Below are 8,215 nucleotides of genomic sequence, written 5' to 3'. Positions count from 1 at the left end.
GGGAAAGAACCATTCCCTGGACCCCGGGACCTATAAAAAACCTATATGCCATCAAACACACACGTTTTTTACTCACCCCTGGGCATGGGAACTGAAGCCCAATCCTTGGGTATCCTGCCTGGAGATGAGTAGCAACCCATGTGCTGCCTGGCTGTGTAGCAAACAGGGTTTTCAAACATCACAGGCATAGACCCCTCAAGATCAGGCTGCAGCAGCCCAACTCCATGCATCAGGACCACATCCCCTCAGTTTTGACAATTAACTGATTGTTAACTGGAACCAGGGACTGGACTGGGGCCTGCTCCAGATCCTGGTTCAGTCCCCAGCCCAAACTGACTGTTGGCACTGGATTTATGACCCAGATACTTTGTCCCAGGTGGACCCAAACCCTCAGATTAACCACAACTTCTCTATTTAATAATAGGCAAATTTTATTGATACACAGTGATAGCAGATAAGAATAATGGAGGCAAGGCAAACAAAATAACATCCCTAATTTTATGTCTGTCAGTTCTAGGGCTGTCACGGAGGGTTGGTATGTCTGGCCAGTACACAAGCTTCACCCTGTGGTTCTTTCTTGAATGTTACATGTCATCAGCCTGGAGACTGAGGGCCAATGCCCACTCTTGCATCCTCCCCCATGGGGTGGGTGAGACTGGCTGGTGGTGTACCCTCTGTCCATGGTGGCCTCAGGTTTCCCTCTTGGAGGGGCCCTTTGCTGCTCTCAAATCCCTCCTTTTGTATCCTCTCTCCTTCTCTGCTGACTCTTCATTGCTGGGCATCATTGATTGGTCTCTGTGGTCATCATACTGTCCTGTCAGCATATTTCTTTTTCCCAAACCCATCACATGCACATCTGAAGATGGTTATTTATCAGTGTTTTATTTTGGTCTGTCCACCAAACCCAGAAATCCCAAGTGCTCTGCAATACTATGACCTATGCCACCTTATCTCATGTTATGTACCATACTGCTCCCTGCTCCATGTCCTCCATTTTCCAGCCTATGTGTCTGCCCACTCCAGGCAGTGGGCCTTGAAGGAAGCCATCACAAACAGGCTTCTAGAAAGCCATTAACTCTTTCTGTTTCCTTTATCCTGGGCCATTATTCTAATGCATATCCTCTTTACCTGCAAGCCAGTTCCTAAAACTAACCTCTAAATGCCATTTTATAGCCATCACTGACAGTCAGCTGATTGTGGGCACCTGTATTTAAACTTGCTGGTGCAGAGGGAGTCCAGGATAGTGATCCTAGGTCTCCCCATGCACTGGCAAATAAGGTACGATTGGGATCTAATCCCCTACTGCAAAATAGTGCATTCTGCCATGAACACCTGGCATGGCAGGAAGTGCAATTGCTGGGATCACAGCTTAGATCCCAGCACACGTTAAAATGAATGTCTGCCAGGGGCCTTACATAAATATCTGAAAAAAAAAAATGAAAGTAATGTGGTTGCACTCTCACAATATTGCTTCTCATGGCTCTCTCCAAAATACATGATGCTAGAAAGTAACTAAAGGGATGAACCAGAAAAAAATTTCTAGCTAGCATGTAATATGGTTTAAAAAACATTTTTTTTCCTAAAAGATGGCAAATTTGTAATGCCCTCAATAGATTTAATTTCAGAAAATTATTTAAACCCTTTTTTGCATACTGATAAGTATGATAGTGTTTTCTGAATGGTGATGCACAAATTGTATTGCAAAGAAGAGAACTGAAATTCATTATTTTGCTACAAGTTGTGACTGCAAGTTAGACCTACCCTAGCTTAATAGCAGAGTTCTAGTCATAGAACTTAATGATGGAACAAGCTTCCTAGGTCATTTGATTGAGCTTTTCCCTCTTTTCCTTTCTTCTTTTCTATACTGAGCCATGTCCTATGGTATTTTCCATTTCCTCAAGGCATGCCAAATCTGGTTCTCAACTTAATTATTTTTGCCTCACTTTAGGCAAGACTTAGGTGAACCCCAAAGAAAATTTTTAACAAATGATTTATACCAAGCCATACAATTTTGCCCCTTTTTCCCCCTTTTGGGCTAGAAAAATATTGGTTTTGGTGGTCTCGGAAGCATACCCTTAAATCCACTTACAGGTTAGGAAAACAGTCTCTTAAGTTTCAAGAGAACCCAGTTCAAGCCCCTGATAAGTCAACAAAGCTTTTTTCACAATGTATCCATCTGTGAATTGCATTTATTCACATCCACCATGTTGTCTGAACATTCTTGTAGAAATGGTCTCTTGGAAAAAATTTGATCAGGTATCCCATAACACTTAAAACAAAAAAATAAAGAATAGCATCTAAAAGAATCAGGAACCCTGGCTTTAATTTAACCAGGAAAAGTTAGAGACATACTGGTCTGGGATGTACACCTGCACAAAGGTGTGGTAAGAAAATGGATATGTTTACTCATTTGCATTAGGTGAGGTGAAATACTCTATTCTAGGAATAAAATATTTATTTGGATATGGATTCCTTGAAAAAACGTTTTTATATTTTATATTCAAGTACTTTTTATATACCTACTAGTTTCCTTAAGAGTTCTACCTACCTGTGCTCGTAAACTGAGTTGGAGACTTTCCTTCCTCCACAATCAACACAGGCCAAAACCTTCCTCTTCCTATAACACTAATGTAAGTACAAACTGCTCCAGCAGCCTCAACCCTGGTTCCCGACAGGAAATCATTAGAAACCAGACCACAAAAAATAGCTTAGAGTGTCTTTAAGGTCAATCCCTGAATGTGAGATCTCTAGCTGTTGCAATTGTCATTGGAGCAGAAGGGAAGCCTACTTCTGCGGAGATGCAAGACAAAATAATCTTACTTGACTGAGACCTATTGTGAAAGAATGAGTGTGGACGCAATGAAAAGACCCAGTGAATGCTGCTTCCAAAGCCAATACTATATTAGGATAGAAGCTCCGAGATCGGAGTGAAGGGAAGTGCTGAGCACTCTAGCAAAAAAAGAAGCCGACAAAAAGTGAGAAAAAGATGAAGAAAGTGGATCTCCAGGAGATCAGAAACTCACCTTAAGACTCCTCATAGCGCCAGGGGAATACGGAGCTCCGAGGGCGAGGGGCAGATCTCCAAGGAGATAAACCATGGGACACGTCGGATGCTGTGGACCCGCAAAAAGTAAACAAAAAAAATAAGTTTAAACTAATCTCTTAGCCTGGGAGATGGTGCCTGAGTGTACACCAGGTGAATTCAAGACATCAGTCAAGCCCAAGGTAAAAGGTAAGCTCATTTATCATCCTGGTGAAGGGAGTATAAATAGCGGGCTTTGAAGATAGAAGCCTACAACAAAAATAGGAAAATGGACGGACAAGATAGAAGAAGACTTTGCTTATTAATACTAGTTTCTGTTTAGCTTAGTTGATAGTTATGGCATAAGGATTTTATATAAGTAGAGTTACAAGAGTTGATATTAGAGGTAAGGTTAAAGAAAGTAAAAAACAAAACAAAACAAAACAAAAACAAACAAACAAAAAAAGGATGTGAAGACCATTTCTGCCTAAAAGAGAAGAAATGGAATAAAAATTGTACAGAGTGTTAAAAGATAAAAATAAAGACAAGTTCTTGATCTGAATCCAGCCGTATTTATCTGTATCTTCGAGTGCATGCGAATATCTGGAGAAGAGAGTCAGATAATTTACCCATAGTGTCCGTGAACCCCTAATAGAGACATAATTAGAACAAACAATCAACTGGAAAAAAAGATAAGACATAGTAACCCTCCTGACTAGTGACATAAAAAAAATCTGAATATAATTATAACATCCAAGATGTGGCAGGTGGGAAAGTTGGGACACCGACAGTCCATTAGGTGATTATATAGGGGTATGAGGTGACATCCTAAGTATCACTACACCTACCATCTTATGCCCTTCACTTACTTGCCAGAGCCAACCACCAACATTGCCCAAACTTTGTCCATTCTAAATCACTCTGAGTTAGATCACGCAGTTCCAGCACCCTGAAACTCAGATTCACCAGAAGTCAGAGCATAGGAACTGGCTAGGAAAGCCCCCAAAATCCAATCCTTCAACCTAGCTGCTAAGCATCTAAAGACAGAGAAATGACAGACTACAAATGAAAGTGATGGTGGATCTAGAACTAAGAGGACCAGCACACAGGATGCAGGATGGCTGTTTAGGAGTCTTTTTAATCTAAGGCATGATGTAATATCTACCCCAAGCCAGCCCCCACCACCACATTTGAGCCATCCAAACTAAGACAGTCTTGCACACCTGGACACCACACCTAATCCAATTTACAGCATCCCCCCCAAATTACCATGGTGTGTTCCAACCAAGCCAGGCCAACCCTCTTCCCCCATCCTCTCCTCCCACCACAATCCCAGGCCCCAGGCAACAAGAGTAAAACTACTCCCCACCCCTCTGCACAGTAGCACAAGAACAAACCCCTGAAGGTAAGGGCCTGAAGGAATAGGACATGACAGACCCTAGAGGGTAAGCAAGGCAGGAGTCTGCAAATAAGGAGGGAAATTAGGCTCTGCACTTAGTGGTTGCTACTGAGAGAGCCTCCCCCCCCCCCCCCCCAAGCCACGTTAATTAAGGTCGTAAGTTAGTTTTGATCTTGAGGACAGGGGTAACTCAGGTGGATGTTTATATGTCCCATAGCTGCTTGGAGGATAAGGATGGTATAACTACTGTCCTCAAGAGCCCTACCTACCCATACCCTTCACTTTGTTTGGAGGGGCCCAGCCTCTACAGCCCTCAAGACTGTTCAAAATCTCCTGTACTCTCTAATATGAAAACTTTAGCAAACCTGTGCAACTCCAGTAGCCTGACAACAAAACCTATCTTGAGGGGGATGACAATTGTGGAAGGACCTACTCAAGGGAGGATTCAGGTAATACAGGTAGAAATAAGAAGTTCTGCAGAGAAGCTGACAACAGAAAAGGTAAGGAAATGCAAAAGGATAAAAGTAGTATAGATGCAGAAAGAACATGAGGCAGGAGCAAAGGACAATGGAAATGAAGCAATATTGGCCTGACTGTCAAGAAGGTGAAGTAAGGCAGGACCTGATAGAAAGAAAACAAGAAAGCACAGACCCACCTGGGAGTCTAGTGATCAGGAGACAACAGACCAGAAGGTAAGCCAATGGATAAGGTATGACATGCTGGGGAGATGGGGAAGACAGCTGGACTTTAACAGTAGGGCCAAAAAGACAAGATCTAGTTAGGGGTGACCAAGCTGTCGGGTAGGATGGACCTGATGGGACATTAAGCAGCAGAGGAGGGACTGAAAAGAGGTGGAACAATGAGGCACAGTTTTTTAAACCAGGGGATGATACACCAAGAGAGTGAGTCAAGTATGTCCTTGGGTTGACCAAACAGGGGAAAAGTGCCTTGGGAAAACAAAACAGAACTTGAAGAGAGGCTGGTTTGGTATAGAGAACAGAGAGGGGCTGGTAGGTTTAGGAGCCTGCAGCCCAGTGGATGACAAACTAAGGCAACAAGGCAGGACCAAGAACAATGTACCAAGAAATGACATGAGGGCAGGTCTTAAGGGCCAGACATAGGACAGAATACAGTGGTGTCAGCAAACTAAAGGACTAAGCCCAAAAGTGACTGGACAACAGGGCACAAAAAGTCAGATAATGCAATGCAGACCAAGAGAAGAGGGGCTGGGGTATAACATGACAAAACAGGGCATGCCAAACCAACAGGGAGATGGGGGATGAGAGGGAAAACAAGGGGAACAAAGGAGATAACACCTGAGGATAGAAGGTCACAGATAAAAGGCAAGTCATGAAGTGAGGCAGTGCAGGAGGCAACTGACTGAAAAGGGAAACAAGTTAAGACCAGAAGTCAGTGGAGCCTAGAAAAAAGCAAACGAATACAGAGTAGCAATAGACAAGGGGGGAAAACTGAGCAGAATAAAGGAGGAAGAGGACAAGAGTGTGATGTGAAGTTGGCTAAGGAGGGGACAGAGCAGGGGCCAATGACCACAAGGCAGTGGACAAGGACAGAATGCAAGGTAGCACTAGTCGACAAAAAAGGAGAGAAAGTGAGAAATATTAAGGAAGTTGTCATATTGAATGAAATAGTTTGAATGTTTGTAAAGATTGCCCATTAGCCAGTTTCAGGAAGAAGATAGCATCTATCTCCTTATCTAGCTCATTGTTTTGGAGCTACGTGCGAAATGTCCTGACTTCGCCTAAAACCTTAATCTAAATTGTACCTTTAGAAGTTTTTTACAAAGAAAGTAAATGTCCTAAATTCCGAGAAATCAAAGCCTGGGGCCTTTTAACCAGACTGGTGAAAAGGAAAGAGTATTTACAGTGATATGGAAGTCTCCCCAAGAATAATTTAAAAATGCTCAACAAAGGTAATTTCTGTTGAGTAAGATCCGAGCCCAAATTTGGGAGTTATAATGAATTGAGTAGGAGGAGCCCGATGACGGCAGCTCACTCAATAAAAACCTGTAACTTACTGTCCCAATTTGGAGGTGACTTCACTTGCAGAACAACGAAGGAAGAATCGCAAGTATAAGTTCTGATTAGATTGATCGCCTAATCAAGCCTCTCCGTGAACACGAATCTCTTAGTTCACGCTGAAGCCGCGGAGCGCCCGAAAGGGACTGAAGGAAGGGGACGTAGTCCTATCACTGGTGAGCCCAGCTCATTGAATCGTATTGCTGAGGCCAGCCTATTGAACCGTACTACTGAGGCCAACCCATTAAATCGTACTACTGAGGAATGAAACCATATTTTGGTATTTGGCTTCTCGGAATTCTAGGATTGTAAGTATATTATGAAAAATAACAGTATTGATTCAAATTTAACTTTTAGTTGTAATTGTAGTTGTTTTTGTAACACTAATTCTTATAGCATTGTTTGGGAAGGAAGTGCATTCGGAGCATTGTTTCTGATATATGTAATTATTGTGTTTTTAATGTTTGTGGTGTTTCTTAAAGCTAAGCAGTGTTATATACGTAGCAAAGAGTTTTAAAATAAAATTGTGTTGTATAAATTAAGTGTGTAATCATTGTGAAATCGTGCAATCAGCTAACTACTCCCCCAGCCAGCGCATCAAAACGAATCAGTAAATTGTGTGGGATTTTCTCTATTCCATAACCCACTAGAGACATGGCGTCACGAACAGGATGCGCTGGTTGCCCATTTCAAAATGGGATGAATGTGTTGCAGCATTGCACGTTCCACAATGATAATGAGGGAACTTGGAAGGTAAATATAAGGGATTTTAATAATGAGGATGAAACAATCACGTATAGTTTTATGTTTACACAAGAAAGTTTAAGATGCTGTCTGGGAGGAATTCAGAAATCATATGGTCCACAAGATTGGAGTTTAGAAAATAAAGAAGTAAAGCCAGAAGTAAAGGTGTGTAGGAAGAAAGAAAGTAAAAAAGAAGAGGGAGGTTTTCGAGAGATAATGCGAAAGGTGTTAGGGAAAGGAGTTTACGATCAGTTAAAATTGCCATTAGCAAGGGAGATAACGTGTTCAAGAGCAGGAGAGATACTAAAAGCGTTAGAAGTAAATTGCAAACAAGCAGCAGGAGGTCCTTTGAAAAAAACTAATTACCCGTCCCTCTTAGGAGAGGCAGCTCGGGGAATCATTCACTTATTGCATGAGGTAGAAAATTTAGCAGCCGAGAATAATGTTTTAAAATTGGTTATGAACCAGAGTAAAGTGAATGAAACAGAGGAGCATGGAGAGAAACCAAGTAAAATATCTGTGCAACCTACTGCACCCTCTCCAATTACTCCATCCACGCCACCACCATATGCAGAAGTTACAGTAGAATTGAAAGAATTAAAAGCTGACTATGAGGTAGGAGAAGCAGCTAAGGGTAGAGCAGAGCCAATACTGGAGGCATGTCCTATAGTAACTACTAGTTGGAAACAACAAGGCACAAATCCTGCAGTTAGGCAGAATATCTATAGAGAAAGGAACAGGGAGGAAATAGAGGATTTGGCTAGGAGAACAGCACGACGTACTAATGAAAATTGCTACGTGTGGCTAGGAAGGATTATAGAGGAAGAAAATGGAATAGGAACCCTATTAAGTTCAGAGGAGGCCCTTCCACTGATGAGAAATTCAGGATGGAGTAAGGGGGCAATTCTCATAAATACCATGAATATAATTCCGGGAGGCATGTATCCCATAACTTTAGCTGGATTAATTGCCACCGGGGTAAAAAATCATTTGGGAGCTCTAAGCTTTCCCCAA

The sequence above is a fragment of the Alligator sinensis genome, unplaced genomic scaffold (genome assembly GCF_000455745.1).
Source record: "Alligator sinensis unplaced genomic scaffold, ASM45574v1 scaffold1223_1, whole genome shotgun sequence".
Taxonomy (NCBI): Eukaryota; Metazoa; Chordata; order Crocodylia; family Alligatoridae; genus Alligator; species Alligator sinensis.
Note: the sequence above shows the minus strand (reverse complement) of the source record.